This window comes from Lipophrys pholis, assembly GCF_963383615.2.
Source record: "Lipophrys pholis genome assembly, chromosome: 1".
NCBI lineage: Eukaryota > Metazoa > Chordata > Actinopteri > Blenniiformes > Blenniidae > Lipophrys > Lipophrys pholis.
The window spans coordinates 35,647,595-35,663,982 of record NC_137635.1 but is presented as its reverse complement, the minus strand read 5'-3'; the positions used below and the strand labels follow the sequence as shown (position 1 = coordinate 35,663,982).

Here is a 16,388-nt window from a genome sequence, read left to right as displayed (position 1 = left end):
TAATAAAGGCAGGTACCAATATTGGAGAGTACGGAATCTGAATTAAAATCTGATCTAAAGGATTCATGAGTATTTGCAAAGTGATACTCTGGACTGTGGATTGTAGATATTTAAGGTTCAAACATGGTCTTTTATGTCAGAAAGATAATAGATATAGCTTTGAAAAAGAAATGTAACCCTTTTTTCTTCTTTTTTTTTTATATGAAGTGACACTTAATTGCATTTATGGTGCTTGGATTGACACATAAGCAAAGACGTTGTTCTGTCTGTCAGCCTTCGGTGCACAAAGTGGGATTTCTACTGTCTTTCTGTCATTAGTACACCCAACATTTATGAAGTCCTCCAACTTTGCTCAATGAGCTGCTACCTTTTTAGTCTGGTGAAAAATGAATGAATGAAATGTCATGCAATTACATTTGAGTGTATTTTTCACATGTTAAGCTTTGTAGAATGTACATTTCCTTGCATCAATTTTTTATTTGCTGTGAAATGCCACTAATTGGCTTTGGCTAGCTATCGGTTTCCAGATGCACACAGCTTGGTCATTTGTGTGCAAGATGAGATTTTGCAGCGCACAACCAGGGTTTTGTATTCATCATAATCTCTTTTGAAAATTGAATATCAGCAATAGTCCATCAGCCGTTCCTCTGTTGTCATAGGAAAATGCGATACTTAACTAGCTGAAATTCCTCCAAGTGCGGTGAAGGAAATGAGTTCCAAATAACCGTGCCTCTAATAATGCAAATTTATTCGTTGAAGAGGCATTTTTCCTTTTTTATTGGCTTGGTTTCAGCGAAGTTAAATCTCCAGATTTGTTTGGCTCCGTTTGCATGCCTGATTACATATTTAATTCATGAGAAGACTTTCCAAAATGTCTGCTAATAAACCTCACTCCTCTCAGCCGCGCCTTCAGGTTCCACGCTTTTGGCTGAGTAACCCAATGTGCGGCTTCAAACTTAATCATTGCGCAAGGTTTTAGGGAACCATTCACAAGAGTCTGACTTAGCGTTTGAAGGCCCCAAACAGATTCCTATTTCACTCTGGGAAGCATTTTATGGAATTGAATACTTGAAAGGTGTGTGCATGTTTCACTTGCTACCTTTTGAAGGATGAAAAAAGTGAGAGCTCTTTTGATCTCAATCAATAGCTATAAATAATAAAGCAGATAAGGGTGGAAACATGAAGGCTGATACTTGAGATAGGCTGCTCGGAGGAGCTTCCGAACAACGGTGCAGAGTTTAAGTGAGGATGTGGTGAACATTGAGGAAGCACGTCTCCGATCTCGAACGCAATACCATATCATAACGCACACGAGGAAGTGTGCATTCGGCCTTGATTGTCAGCCAGTTTACATTGCATTCTTTTCCTAAAAACTTTAGAATACGGCGATGTTTGCCAAGGACGCAGTTTTGATACAAATCGCTGGATCTTTTAGATTTATCGTTTTCACTGTCGCACTCCTGCCAAAATCTAGATGACAGAAAACAAGAGTTGATAAAAACAGCAGGTCCCACAGCACAGAGCTGTCTGCCATATTTTTTTTTGCCATGGATCTCGTCTCTCGGGCCACGTAGCGGCTGGAGCCAGGCGTGGCTGTAAAATATCTCCACTCATGACTGTGATCGCTGCTTTTAATTTTTCAGGATGGTTCTCCTGAAGGCCTATCGATTTCTTCACATAGCGTTTTCTAAAAGCAGGACGCTTCACGAGCAGCAACGAGTGGGTTGCTTCTGTTTACCAGAGAGGAGCACTTAGGAACATGTCTAAAGACAGAGACGATCTGCCCAAGCTGGGCATAAATCTTTTTTTGAAAATATACAGAAGTGTGCATTGTCCAGAAAATCAGATGGCGCACAAGCAATTAAAAGTTTCTATTGATATGTGTCTTTGTTTTCATTTGGATACATGCAATGACCCTCCCTACATATGAAACCTTACTCTGGATTTTTGGTATATTAAAAAACAATGAACATATTTAACTTTTCCACTGCCTGGATGTTGTTATTGTCAGTTTAAATTTTTCACATCAAGATTTCAACAAAATCAGTGAAAGAAATCATTGATTGTATTTTCTACTGGGACAAATTCTGCCCACTTAGAAAACATGAAAACTCCGTTAAAAGGCATTTAATCAAGTGCAGTTGAATTCAATTATTTGAGGTCTTATTTGAGGGAGGGGGGGCGGGGGGGTGGGGGGGGGGGGGGGGGGGGCATGGTGTCATAGAATTGAGCATTCTCATACGATGTCGGGAGGTTGGTTCAACTCCAGCCTCTTGACCCTTCTGTTTGGAGTTTGCACGTTCTCCTTGTGCCTAATTGGGTTATCTATAGGTGCTTTGACTTTGTTCCACAGCCCGTGTGTTTATTATGCTATGAGTCTGATTTGTCTGGAGAGTTGGGTACTTGGTTGATTGTATAGTTCAACGTTTGAAAGCTTTCCCAGGTACCATTCCTCTCACCCCTTCAGGCTGCTATCGGGTGTAACAGGTGGAGAAGTCAAAATGACGAGTTGATTTGAGTGTAATTTTAACACAAACGGGGTCAAAAATACATTTCTAAAACTGCAAGTTAATGACATATTATGTATGCTGCAAGACACAATGATAGACGGGCTGTGCTAGAAAATCTTTGTTCTCTTACTTTTCTTCCTTTCGGTATCAGAAGTGCTTCCAAGTTTCAAGCATCACTTCAAACTTGGCGTCTCGGCTGATCCCGCAGTCAGCCGTGATGTGCCAGCTCCACTGAATAGCTTTAACAGGATTGGACCTTCGCCTCAACAGTGACGCACTAAGCCAGTCAAGGTCACTAACAGCATCACATAAAAGAAGACATCAGTTCTTAATGAAGTCATACATCACATTTAGCATATGGCTCAATTAGAGGCTTCATAGAGATTATTGAGATTATATTATCCCAGTGCATTCATTAGCTAAGCTCCAATAGTCCCCCATCTGATTATAAGCTGTGAGGGGATTTGCTGCTATTGACTGGGAGCAATTCAAGCATGGAGGAAGATGGAGTCACTGGTAATGTCGGGGATGTAGCTTATATGTTTGGGTGGGTGTATGTTTAATTGTGTTAATGGGTGGGTTTTTCATGTAAAAACGCTTGTGGGCAAACACGCGTTCAAGTCTGTAAGCAGCAGCAAATTTAGCTCATAATTGCGCATGTGAGGGTACGTGCAGTGAAGACCAAATAATATACTGTAAAAGTGTCTGCGTGGATGATATCTGCTTTGTGTGCCTACACACGCACGTGTGTACATGTATGTGTGCGCATGAGGGAGCACATTATGTCTGATGGAGAAGTCACGACTCGCCCAGTGACATGAAGTCATGAAAGTTGAGAGTTGAGTTGTATTTTTCCCAGAGAGACACGATGTACCTTTCTGAGTTTCTTTGTTAAAGATAGTATTTTTCACAGTAGTTAGTTTTATTTCAGTTTCAGTTCATCATTAAGTCTATTCCATAATCTCACTCTCAAAACTGACACACATCTATATTTAACATTTGTTCTTACTTTACATGTTTCAAACATTCACTTAAATTATAACTGGCTTTTCTTTGAAAAAAGTAATTTTTGAATACCATCTGGAATGCTATTATTCAACACACGGAACAGAATTTCTAATGTTTTTAAATGTATAATATCCAGAAAGTTTAATGTGGATGATTGTTTGGAAAGTTGATTGGTGGAATCCCGGTAGCCAGCTCTATTTATGATCCTAATCGCTCTTTTCTGCAATTTGATTATTGGATCCAAGTTAGTTTTAGATGTATTCCCCCATATTTTCATACAATATGTCATATAAGGCAGCACAAGTGAACAGTACAATAAATGTAGACATTTATTATTCAGTACGTCTCTAGTTTTGTAAAGAACAGACATAGACTTGGACAATTTTAATTTGACGTGTTTTATGTGAGGTTTCCAACTAAGTTTGCCATCTATTATTACTCCTAATAATGTCGTTTCATAAACCCTTTAAATTTCAACATTACTTCAATGAAGTTTTACTTCAGCATTTGCCCTTTTTCCACCAAACAACAGATTTTGTTTTACTTGCATTTAATGATAACTTATTGAAAACAATAGAAATAAAATTGAACAAGTTAATTTCGCGGTTTGCTTTGAACAATTCCTTAAGGTTCCCCCCCCAGAACAAAAGAAATGAGTGTCATCAGCAAACATTGTAAATCTTAATGCATCACTTACTGGTCAAATATCATTAATATGAAGTAAAAATAAATTAGGTCCCAGTACTGAACCTTGTAGTTTTTTTTCTCCAAATGTTATTTTGAAAAGGCAGACGAGTGGTGTAATCTTAAAGTGAGAAGATCCAGACTTGATTCATTTCAAGGCCTGAGTGGTGCCGGTGGGTCGTCTCTGGACACTCAGACGTCCTCTGACATTCTGAACACGGGTGATGATGTCAATCGGTGACTAACTTGCCTGTGGGTGTGAATATGTAAGTGACTGCATTATTCACTAATGAACTGGTGACCTGTTGATGGTGTCCAAATGGCACATGTCTAGAAGATGCAGGTTTATTTTAGAATAAAGACAGTTGTATTCAATTTGTGTTGCAATGTATTTAAATGTATTTATAATTGTTTACACCAAAAGCAACATGCTGCAAAATAATTTTTGGGAAATTTCTTCTTCTTTTTTTTTTTAGAATATAAACTGGGGGTCTTTAAACTGGAGCTCTATTGAGAACATGTAGAGCATTGTACCGTCTTTTTTTCATTGGCTAGTTTCATGCGCAATAAAAAGAAAATGTTTAATAAAACAACAGCAGTTGCTGTTGCAAGCAAGCGACCTGCTGTAAAGGTCATCGAGAAGCCAATTCAATCATGGGAGGTCATGTGAAAGTCCTGGGCAATCATCATTATTGAAACAATTGTAATTAGTGTTAAGGAGAACCTGATGAGCGGAAGATAAATACATGATGCTGAGGATAAGAAGCATATTTCAGAGATGTTAGTTTGAATCACTTGACTAAGAATTAGTCTGGCATCCACGGTCCTAACTCATCACATTGTTTCAACTATCAGGTTGAGCCTAAAACATCAGTTTTGACTCTCTTTTTTGCACATGTTGCATATCGGTTGAAGGGTCTGTCTCTCCTCCGTTCTTGGTCAAATAGGAGCTCTGGTACGGGTTTCAGTAATTTTCTACTCTCCTGATGGAGGCCTAAGAAAGTACTATGGAAATTCAACAAATTGATTGACAAATTAATGTCTGTTCCCGAGATCAACACCATACTAAATTCCACCTTCATTTACGTCTAACTTTTTTTTTTTTTTTCATCTCAGGCAATTGGCCATATTTAATAATTCCATAATTTCTTCCACACGAAAAATTGTGAGAATGTGTGTAATTGTGTGAATTGACATATACACTGATGTGTTTTGTCACTTTGCCTTGGAGAAGCACCTCTGACTCCGCGAGGACACCTGATTGTTGCTTTTAATTTGAAATTCTGATGAAATATGAGAATCAGCGGCACACTATCCATAAAAATCATTTGCAATAGACACATTGTGGGCAAGTTTAACAACCTTTGTTGCAAATAACACATTGAGGTTCAGGGTACTTTTATTGAATGAGGTCAAGTATGAAATAAATCTGATTTAGACCAAACCGTAAGCTTGAAATCAAGAATTATATGCAAATTTGATCATTACACCAATTTCCCTCAAGGATTTTATTCATTATAAATGGGAAAGCTTTTTGGGGTTTTTATTCTTTCGACTTTTATTGGTTTGAAAATCTGTATTGGAGGTTGACATAACTTCCAAAAAGTCCCCAGGTGGTGATTTTTTAATTTTTGAGTATTTTAGTGAGTGCCCTGCACATGGTTGTGTTCTCAGATTTAGCGTAGCATCACTTGGAATTAATCAATATCTCTACCTTGATTCTTTTCTTATTTACATCAACTGTGAATCAGATTCAATGTAGAGAAGAACCTCGTCCATGATGTTTAAGCATGCAACTCTGAAATGATTAAGAATAACTGTATATATATATATACTGTATATATATATCTGTAACATAACCATTAATGAATACAATGAATACATAAAGAATTAGCTGATGTGTACACACACACACACACACACACACACACACACACACACACACACACACACACACAGCCTCAGGAGCTTATTATGTGCCATGGGCCGGAGGTATTGCTGCAAGGGAAAAATTCCCAATTTGCGATTAAAATATAACTATTACAATATAATTAAACGATATCGTCCCGCATTTCAAACAGATTTACCGTTTCACTGTAGTTGCATATAAACACAGTTTGTATTTGAATGGGTTTGATTGTTCTCTTTACTGAAATACACGCCGATCAACCAAGAATCACGCAGGGAGAGCATACCAACAGCAGAATGCCCACAGTGAAACAATGATGAAATCCATTAAAGCGCCCTGCTTGTGGCGACCAACACATAATCCTTACTTAAAAACGTTGTCCTCCTGAGCTGATCCCATCCGCTTACTCATCCGTGAGGAAGAAAGTTCTGTTCTGTTCCAAAAGATGAATTATGAAATCGCACCTTCAACCCTGAGAGGTTACATCATGTTACTGAGCAGAGTGAGTGCCTTTACTGTTCGGATTTGGTTCCTTCGATTTTCTCTCTCTCTTTTTCCATTTGTCATCCCTCATTCACAGCTGGGACAACAGATCAATGCTGAAGCAGAACGTGGCTCATCTTGGATGCCGCAAATACGGGACTGTCGTCTGAAATAGAAACCTTTACTAATACAGAGAAGCACCTGTAACCTTTTGGATATTCTGTGTCTGCATGAAGCATATTCCTAAAAAGCAAAGAATTAAGGAAAAAAAACAAACTGATGTCTGACAGATGTTCTGAGGTTTATTTGTAAGCCTTCTTTACATTTTTGATCTGGATCTTTCACAGACAGAATCTTTGATCATTTTGTCTCTGTGGTGGGTTTTCAATTTATAATTTATGCAACATATACAGTCACATGACATCATGTTCGATAGATTACAGTGTCTTAAAACATAGTTTCCACTGATTTCTTGAAAGGATCTGCATGTCCCATCAAACACGCTGTCACGGGCTGTTACTCTTTACAATTGTAGATTCAAAGTGAACCTCCTCTGCTCAGCCTGGATTCAATAGCTTGTCTTCAAAGGATTAAAATGCAGGATAATCCTAAAATGCAGCAATGTAACGTTTAAAGACAAGTTCAATGAAACAATTGAAAAAACTATACTTCTATACGATTCTTCTATTTTTGTTTCTCATTTTACAGTTTTATAATTGCATATTTCACTATTGGTGGTAATTGTGAAAAAACAAGGTATCTATTTATTTTTTCCTGAGTAAATATTTTAAGAGTTTTCATTGTGTTATTCGACATTCTTTAATTGACCAGTTCATTTGATTCAAGTTTTTTGACAAATCCATTCATAAATTAGTTGTCATTTCATAAAGATCATCTTTGGGGAAGAACATCCCACTCTTTTACTGTAATGAATGTGAGCATGCCATTTTTGTTGTTGGGACTACAATTCAAGTTGAGTCAAAAACAGGGAGTGTGGTCTCGTCTTGCTCTTTCTCACCCCTCTCAAAAGGAGGTGAAAAGGATGAGGCCCCCGGGAGGAGCTGACAGAGAAGACGGCTCTTCCTGGGCCAGCTGCTCCCTCTGTTGGATCCGCACACACTCCACTTTACAGGCCACAACACGCGGCATTGCTCTAACATCAGAACGGGAGGAAAAAGAAATCCAACGTCTTTTTAAAGGGCACAAAATGACAGCTAATCATGGGGACACAGGTGGCTCCGGATGTGTAAATCTGTTGTGCTCTGTGTGATTGCGCCATGCTGAGAGACTCTCTCTCTCTCTCTTTAATGTGTGCACGTACACAATAAATCACATGTGACTGTGCTCACCGAGCGGCCCAGCCTATCCTGGGGTCATCGCAAAATCACCCGTTAATGTTGAGCGGCGAGGCGGGCATTTGATATCAGCAGCAGATAAAGTGGAATTCCTTGATTGCCTCGGTCAAAGAGGCTCCGCTCGCTGAGAAAATGATTTATTTGACGCGGGGAAGTCGGCGGAGATCAAAGGAGAGCGACGGGCCCGTGACTCACACTGCGGGCCCGGTACGGGCCGGGGCTCATCCAATCACTCGCACCAGCGGGGCCCCTGTCACCGCTGTCGCTGCTTTTTAATTGGCCGCTGAGTGAGAGAGGGAGCAAGGTGTGAGGACGCAAACACTGAAGGGATGGCTAAGGGGGCCCACAGGTCAACAGAGAGTTTCGGCTGAAGCCCATTACTCAGGGAGGAGATAGGAAGGGTCAGCTTGAGTGGAGGGTCAGAGGAGCACTGATTGCAGTGCTCCGAGTTTCCATCGGAGTTGCATGGAGATTACTCCACTGCAGTGTCTTCTGGGTCAGCAAGAAGGTGAGGGGACACGACAGCGGACCAGCGGACATGAAAAGATGGCGAGAGCATTAAAAGCGTGACAATAGGGGTAGTATTGATTTTCAACGAGGGAGAAGATTTGCTCCCAAGATTGAAAGCAATATCATATTAAACCCTGTTGTTGGTCAAGAATGAAAACTGTGAATCACAGCCTCCCCTCCTGTGTGTTTTTTTTAATAACTTCCAGTCTGAACCGCAGCACCGAAGAATTACAGCTTGTGAGATAATTGGAAAAACATCAGAAAGCGAATGCTCAGTTTGCAGGGGAATAAGCATTATTCATAAGGTGTTGTCCAGGTGTTATTGCAAAGAGGAATGAGGCCGTGAAGATAAAAGCTGACCTCTGAGTAAATGGTCGTCATAACACATAATGCAAAATCAATAAAGGTTTGGTACACATTTATCCAGAAGAACCTAAAGGAATTTCATAAATGCATTAACACTTTAAAATTAATTTAAGGCATAAATAGGTTTTTTTTGCCGGCCAGAGGACTGGTGCTCTGCATGTAGGCTTTGGTAAACAGATCTAATAATCTAATATAAGATCATTACTCTTCCTTTTACTGGGATTAACATTTAGTTTGCAGGTTAGATTATGAGCTTGGATTCGATTTTTGTCTTGATCCTGTTGATAAAGCGTTTCGGGGTAGCACACTCATCAATTGTTGAGACGTTTACTCAAGTTAATAAGATTCTTGCCTTAATTAATATGTTAGTTTTTCTAAGATGGCCATTTCCCTTGGGGAAGGTTATGGCAAATGCACAGCTAACTCCTAATTTAAAACAATAATTTCAAGGTGATTCTGCAAATCTTCGGCGGTATCTTTAGAGAATTAGTGTTCCAATAACACTCCAGACCTCCAAAATAACTTTTGAGTTAATATCATATTATAGATTTAAGGAATCGCCAGAAAAGCTGCTGCGGATTGTGATCATCTGTACCAATTTTATAGACAATCCATTCAACTCTTGTAGGTGTCAGAGCTGTGAATGTTATTGTCGCGATGGAACACGAGAATAAGAGGTCATATACAAGTGGGCAGAAATGAGCTTCTGTTCAACATGAATGACTATACAAAATCCACACTGTAATCCATCTAATGAGGTATTTGGCACAGAGCGATAGTACCACTCTCGGAAAATCCCCAACCGTTTATTTAACAAAAGCTGGAGATGTAAAATACACCGAGTTAACAATATGTTATCAGTTCCTTAATAGAATCAGTCTCATAAGTTGACAGCGGTTGCTAATCCATATTGTAGCCGCTTTATGCTTTGATATTGATTTGTTATTAGCTTCAGATTGGTAGTCTTTATGTCTGGGTATGTTGATGTATTAATTGAGTTTCCACTGCTGTTTTGGGAGATGTATTCTGAATATGGTATACTGCGCAGGCAGCCCATTTACGTCTATTGTTGACCGTGGCGGGAGTGCACGCCACCGCCGGGTTCCCCCACAGAGGCACGGAGTCAGGAGTTTATTTTAAATGAAGTAAAGCGCAAATAAATACCAAAAGTCACACAGACAAGCGGCTTCTCTCAGTCTCAGTTACCTGTCACTCCGCGTGTCTGGCGGCTCCTCCTTTTATGGGCAGAGAGGTGAGGCAGCACACCTGATTCCCATCAGGGCCTTAATCACCTCTCTGCCACATTGACTAAAGAGAATTAATGGTGGGCTGATAATGATGAGGCTGACATTAGCATCCAGATGTTTTTCCTCAGTTTTTTTTTTGGGGGGGTTTTCTATTAAATTAGTGTTACAGACACGCAAAATCTATTTATTCAATTCATTAGTAATGCAGCTTTGTATCTTCTTAGCTGTGTCTCATACAGACAATGGAGAATTTCTTTTTTTTTTACCTCAGTGGATTTGAGATATTTTTAATTAAGTTGTTATCGGTACTTTTACTTTTACTTTTAACTGAATATTTTTCAAAGCAGCTCACTTGTTTTAACATCTAGGAGGATGCTAAACTGTTAAAGTGAAAAATATCAAAACAGCCCGCAGTAACAATGGCAGAAGGAAACAAGTTATTCAAGTTACATGATAATGCCAAGACTTCCAGTTTAAATTTTTTTTTTTATTAATTCCTCACAAAACTAAAATCATTAAACAAATTCATAGTGTTTTATATTTTAGTATCTGACTCGAAGCTATGATGAAATTGAATTCTGATCTGTGTCATCACTATGGGTCAAGTTGCTATATCCATGCTCGCAAAGTATTACAATAACAGTTGTTCTATATCCATCTTCATATACACTTGTTTTTTTTCTTATCAGCCCTTGTGCACCCTGAGGTTCTGCACCACCGACCTTTCATTTATTCCAACAGTCCAAAAAAAAATGGTGTCATGGTGAGGCAGGTGTTCAACGTCATGCTGTATATTTGTCGGAGGCCCAGAGAAAGGGTCGACATCTTTAAAAATAGGCTCAAGGTCCTCCTTAATCTGGGTTTTTAATGTAGCTCAGTGGGAGACGGAGAGGGGCCTATTTTTAATTTGTAAAGTACTTTGTGTTGCATGTTACTGTCTGAAAAGTGGTCAATAAATAAAGATTGATTGACGGAAACCCTATAGGTGCACATGCATATGACCCCCGGCACCACCCAAAAAAAAAAAGGTGCAAGATTCCTGAAAAGGGCATTGTGTATGTAGCGCTTAAAAATTATTCTTGACTTTTTGTAATCGAGTGCATTTCACAACCCACACGTTGTTACACAAGTATGTGCACTTCTACTAAAATATTCAGATCTGTGATTGCAAATATGGAGATATCAGAGATTATCTGTTGGAACCAATGTTTCTGCTCAGAACGATGCAGAAGATTTACTGCAGTCAAGCTACACTACTCGTAGTATTGGCACTGCATCACGCGTACAGAAGCTAACGCAGTGAAAGATTTTGTTTGCATATTCTCTGCATGCCGGGTTTTATGCAGAGCGCCGACTGAGCCTGCGGAGTGTAGGAAGGGACAGCCGCAAAATGGGTAAAAAATTGAGATTTATAGCTTAAGCTTAATTAAAATCTCCAGAAACTAATGGTGGGAAAATTGAAATGTTCCTTATAGATTAAATCCCTCACTACCGCCTGGTGCCACAGAAGAGGGAAGCAGACTGTGACCATCTCCTGATCTCCTCCATGTATAATAGAGTTTCCGACATGTAATTGGAAAGTGGGAGCTGTTTGAGAGAGTTGACAGCTCTCCTTGATGCCATGAGACTGAGCCAAACAGGACTGATGCCAGGTTATATTTGCCACTTTCAGAAAAATAAATTGGAAGCAGCACGAGAGTTGGAAATAACAACATTAGTCTGTTATGCTACTTACCTGTTTAACACCATTTCAGTAATTTCAGATTTCCCTACCTACAACTCTGCAGCTAGTTGAAAGTGAGAGCTCTGGTGAAAAATCCATGAGAGATCAGAAAAGTCATTTGCAGGTGTGATTAATGTTAGATCCCCCCCCCCCCCCCCTCTTCAAAATGAATCTAGATTGAAAGGAAAATTCAATTATGGAGCCCTTTGGAGGTCTAATTTTCCAATTTTCTCACCCTTTAAAAATCCAATTATGAATACCTATATTAGAAGCACAACACTGTCAAAAGTCTATCTTTGAAATTCATTGGAAAAACATGACTGCACAGGTTGCTTTATTAACATTAATAAGTGATAGCCACAGTTGAAATTGGCAGTATTAGTGTGGCAATACTGAATAGTGAGGTGAGTGAATTTGTGAAACAGCTTTTATGTTCTACATGGTATAGGCTAATGATATTAATACATTTTGAATTTATTGACTATGAGTTGATGTAAACCCTGGATGTAAGGCCTTTAAACCAAATGAAATTGGTGCTGAGTGGCGCATTTAAAATTCTCCTCCTGTTAAAATCCAAGTGGTCAAGAAAGCACTGGTTTTACATTTGGTTTATATGTCAATTTTTAAAGCGAATATAAGACTAACAGCATCAGTAAATAGCTGCATCTGTTAAAGATGATAACTAAGCAAAACTTTACGAAGCTCATCGCCGATTACAAGAAATGACACTAACCCACTAACAGGCAAGGAACATATCTAGCGCCTGATGTATGTGCTGAATAATGCTGCTCATTCATTTATACTTTCTGGTTGCACACAAATAGAAGTGATCATTTTCCAAATCTGTGTTTTTTTACAAGTGGTATAATACTACACATGTAGTCAGTATTCAGAATAAAGGAAACAGCCTTGATAAAATATAAAGGAACATGCTCTCTGCCTAATATTCTGCCCATGCATTCCCGCGCTGACTATTCTAGATTGTTCTGTGATAAGCTCAAGTAAAAAAACAATTGGTTGGCCTGTAGCTGTCAACAGTTCAGCAGCTGCTGTTAGAATCAGCTCTCACACAAGTTGTTGGCCAAGTTCTCACAACATGGGGTATATCAATTATGTTGCTCACTTGATAGGGTGAGTTGTCTCTCTGTCTGAAGGTTGAAGGTTCGATTCCCCATCTTTCCATATGTTAGTGTCTTTGAGCAAGACACTGAACTCCAAACTGCTGCCAATGGGTGAGTCGAGATGTGAGTGTATGAGGTGAAAAATATAAATTGCTTTTGGGACTGCTGAATCAGTGGAGAAGCACGAAACAAGTGAAATCCATTTAACATCACCAGCTCTTGCGTTTCGCCACCAAGGACGGCGTTGCTTGTTTCAAACGGGAAGGTGCTCAGTGGCTCTTATACTGAGGGATACATATCAGCTGGAATTCATTTTGGTTATATCACTTTGACTTATCTAAAGTTTGACTTTCATTATTTTTGCATTATAAGGTGTCCTTTGTGTTAACCTGCTTTGACACATGGAATGAACTATGGGTCGTATTATGGACCGGCAATTTAAGCTGGAACATTATGAAACCAACATGTTTGTTATCTAAAATGTGAAATAGAGATCGTAAAGTTAATGATCTTTTGGATACTTTTAAAATTTCACTGGCACCTATTTGAAAGTGATGCAGAAAAAAATGTGATTGTTTTACAGGATAGTTCATTTCACGCCTATCATTGGTCCTAAAATGTTTAATCAAACATCAAAGCAACCCTCTAATACTAAATATATATAATGGTGTCTCACTTTGTTTTTGTAATGAGAGTGGTGTCATTGTATTTGAAATAGATCAACAGAAAAGAGGTTGTTGGATGTTGACACAAACACATGTTTTCTTCCACCCAAATGCAGAAAAAAAACCCCAAAAACAAATCACTACCACTTGCAGCAGCATGGTGGGGCATGCACGTCACAGTTCATACTCTTCTGCTCACCACAACAAACACACATTTCTCCAGCGATAACCATGGCACTCCGTGTTGAGAGCTGAAAGTGATTAATGGCATGCATAACTAGAACCGTCTACAGTAGAATGAGAGTGTAACCAGAAAAAGAATTGACTATATTTCACCACTGGGTCGCACTGTCCTGTCTTGGGTCGCAGGTTGGATAATAGCGATGAAAAATTTTCCTGCAAATTTAAAAGGTGGAAGAACTATCACCTGAAATTCATTTTACAGTAACTTGCATTTTGAAATATTACAACTGTGAGACAGAAGCTGCCATTCACCTCAGCTGTGATTCACAAATTTATCATTCGGTTTTCCCTGTAATGACAGCGGGCTACTATTACAATCCATCTGACAATGATGTACAGGTCCATTAAAGACAATACATGACACCATTACACTTACAGTCCTACGCTGAGAAATTCTAGGGAAGCTTGTGAACAGAAGGAATCGCCTGCAAGCCGAGCACAGCTGTTTGGCCTGTCTGAGAGCGTTGTGAGAATTGGAGCTGCAGCTTATGGCACACACTGCATCACAACATATCATTGACCCTGCCGTTTTCGAGTTCCCTCGTTTGCCCTCTACACTTTAAGATGGATGTTTGTCATTATCTGTGTCTGGCCGGGGCCCGATGACCTTTTCCGGGTCCGCCGCTGTCAGGGATTACTTATTGATCAAACATTTCAGGGTAAGGAGCTTTGCTTTGAATGTTTGGCTGTGTGCGTACAGTAAACACATGGGTCTCATAGATGGACGCGCCACTGCAGGCAAGGTGAGGGGGAGAGCGAGTCCACGGTGAAGGTGCGTGCATCTCCTTGACCGAAATTAATGAGCATATCATACATGAATGTGTGCGTGTCTCCTTGAGCGGCTTGATGGGTGTATCAACACACAGAAGCCATTAAAGTTGATGAGGTGGTTTGAAGTGAGCAGTATGACCAATGGGCTGAAGACTGGGCCCCCGAGGACTCGAAAACACACACCCACACACTCTCTGTGTTTCACACTCCCAAACAGGCTAGCTTTTAATGAGGACAGTGAACTTTGATTGATGGCAAATGTATGTCCCATCTCTGATCCACGGCCTGCATCAAGCCGTTACTCTTTTCTTTGTATTGAGCTGTAATTTTATCCTTCTGGGGTCATTCCGGGGTTGCTCTCCAGCAGGGGAACTCAATATGCTGAATGATGAATAATGAGATCACTATGCTGTTTGTCAGGGAGTTAAGCAGCAATGCTGAAAGTGCAAAGGAGAAGGGGATTCTCCACATCGATACACAAATCTTCACTCCACGACCCTTTAATGAAATATGGGCATATAGTGTATATTTGCCATAGCGATTCACGTTGTGGTGTCATCAGTGTCGTGTAGAGATCCTGTTTGGCTTGGTGGGTGTACAGCCGTCGAGGCGGTGGGTTCCCAGCACTGTTCTCCACCTGAGTGTCTCTCTATTGCTTATTGATGAAACAAAATAGTGATTCAACCTCCAGCACGCGAAAGGTTTTAAACACTCGGTTGCACAGGAGGTGATGCATTTAATGTCTGAGGCCGCAGGCTCAGCAGAGTGTTTGGAATAAACAGATTGGTTGCACAGAGAGGAGAAAGCCGTTAAAAGACAGTCAAGTTTCATTAACAGAAAATCCTGAGCTAAAGGAATTGCATTGGATTTAAAGATTTGTTTGACAAGTGATCTGTGAGAAGACAGAGCGTGAAAGAGCTACTGCAGTATCCACAGTGGTTAGCGTCTGAAAAAAGCCCCAGCGAGTAAACTGACAACAAAAAAACACATGCTATACAGTCAATTCCTATTTTTAGGCCGTATTCACTTTGTCAAAACAAATACCACTTTAATATGATTATTTTGGTTTGTATGCTTTTAGGGCTTTAATCAGTTTATTGTTGAGCATTCTTTAACACCATCTCGACATTCGCCACATGCATTATTTATTTGCAGCTGTCAAATTTCCATTGTTTTAAATATTGTTCAATTAATGTGCAGCAGATTTGCAGCGTTGAAGATTCGGTTGGATGCGTGTTTCTGCCAACTTACTGTAACTTGGCCTCTCCGCATCTGTGTCTATCTTGCAGCACAACCTCAAACAACTGATTTCTATCTGACCAATCTGTCCTCCCTCTGATGCAGCCCTTTAACAGCCAACAGTATTACCTCCTGGTTGAGGCACAATTAAGCATGTAGGATCTTACATGGAGAGGGACAACTCTGGCAACTGTGAACCGTGAAAATGTGCAGCAGCAACACCTTTACCACACAAGCCTTTGTTGTCTACTACACAACAAATTGGTTTCTTTTGTTGTTTTGCTTTTACAAACATTTTCCACAATGTGGTTGTATCAGAACTCAATATTTGGTATTCAAATATGTGTGTCAGCATTTGTTCAATTTCATCCTCAGCCTATGTATGATCTGCAAAAAATAGTATATTTACTTCCATGTGGAGAACACTATACCCACCAGGACAGTATATCATGTTTTTCCAACTACAAACCCCGGAACATTCCCAACGTAAAGTTTATTTCATCTTAGAAGAAGTTTCATGAAACACAGAGAAGCTGAAGGCTGTACAGAAGGAG

General features: G+C 39.7%; 1 protein-coding gene across 1 annotated transcript in view; it reads left to right on the top strand.

The window, feature by feature from the left end:
• The window catches only part of brinp2 (bone morphogenetic protein/retinoic acid inducible neural-specific 2), a 209,032-nt gene that overhangs the window by 9,675 nt on the left and 182,969 nt on the right, over positions 1-16,388 (top strand). The gene's annotated exons all lie outside the window — the stretch shown is intronic.